Below are 1,463 nucleotides of genomic sequence, written 5' to 3' on the forward strand. Positions count from 1 at the left end.
GAGACTTCATTGTTTACCATATGGATATCCACTTGTTGCAGTGCCATTTGTTAAGACTGTTCTTTCCCCATTAAAGTGTTGGCATCCTTATTGAATATCAATTGTCTATAAATTATGGGTGTATTTCTGAACTCATAATTTTATTTTGTTGACATGTCTATCTTTATGCCAGTACTGTTCTGTCTTGATTACTCAAAGTAGGGTGATGGTTAAACGTTAAGTTTTGTATATTACATAATAGCTAGAGGAGAGACTTTTGAATGTTTTCATCACAAAGAAATGATAAATGCATGAGGTGATTGAAACATTAATGGCCGTGACCTGCTTATTTTATAACATATATACATATCAAAATATCAGATTGTACCCCATAAGTCATAAGTATGTACAGTTACAAAGTATAAGTTAAAATTAAGAAAAAAAAATCTACTGTCAGTATATTCATTTAATGTTGCTGTAAAAAAATTACCACAAACTTGACATCACCCATATTCTCACACTTCAGAAGTCCAGACAGTCTTGGGCCAGCCCGGTGGCGCACTGCTACAGTGCGCCGCTTGGGAGTGCGGTGGTGCTCCCGCNAAAAAAAAAATAGGGCCATTCTGTTCTTAAATACATTTGTGTATTAGTTTTGATCAAGGGAGAGAATGTTTGGCTTGTTTTTCTGAAATCTTCCCAGAGGTTTATAAAATGGGATTAAAATATCCTCAGATATTTTGCTATCTTTAAAACTTTACTGAGCCTGAATTTGAAGGCTGTCAACATATTTAGTTCTCTTGGTACCGCAGTTGCCCCCACCATTGCAAATTTAACTGGCTAGTTTTTGGTTATCAGCTGCAATAATTTCTCATATGTGGCCTCTAAACTCTTGTATGAGAAATGATTCTAGATTCCCTGGCCTCAGCCAAGATAAATTAAACCAAAATTTTTGGTCTTTGTTGGGTTAGAGATTACTAATGCCCAAGCGATTTGTGTTTTTTAACAATCTTCTCAGGAAATTCTGAAGAAGTTAAAGTTTGAGAACCACTGATATATATCTATCACTTGGAATGTACTTGCATAATTTTGAGTGGTATTACCTATCCTAACATGCCGTAAAAAATCCTTTATGTCTGTCACTGTATTCATATTTTTTAGTAAATTATGAGTCTTTCTTCTATCACTAATCCAAACATTGCCAGCCCATCAACAGGGTACACAGAGACAAACAATAATTAAATCCAATCATCTTTGATATTTTGATGACATTCAGTCGCATATAAACATAACTTTAAACATGTTTTTCAACTTGTAATTATAAAGATATACTTTTTACAAGATAGGAAGGTAGAATATTAACATTTTAGCTCTTACGTTTAGGCCTCTGATCCATTTTGAGTTCCTCTGGCATACGGTATGAGGCGAGACTTCATTGTTTACCATATGGATATCCACTTGTTGCAGTGCCATTTGTTAAGACTGTT

The 1,463-nt window shown here is 34.5% G+C and overlaps 1 protein-coding gene across 1 annotated transcript in view; it reads left to right on the top strand.

Annotated features, from left to right (window-relative positions):
• Positions 1–1,463, top strand: part of NOL4 (nucleolar protein 4) — a 288,360-nt gene that overhangs the window by 119,648 nt on the left and 167,249 nt on the right. The window lies entirely within an intron of this gene.

Source organism: Galeopterus variegatus, unplaced genomic scaffold (assembly GCF_000696425.1).
Source record: "Galeopterus variegatus unplaced genomic scaffold, G_variegatus-3.0.2 Scaffold2955, whole genome shotgun sequence".
Classification (NCBI taxonomy): Eukaryota; Metazoa; Chordata; class Mammalia; order Dermoptera; family Cynocephalidae; genus Galeopterus; species Galeopterus variegatus.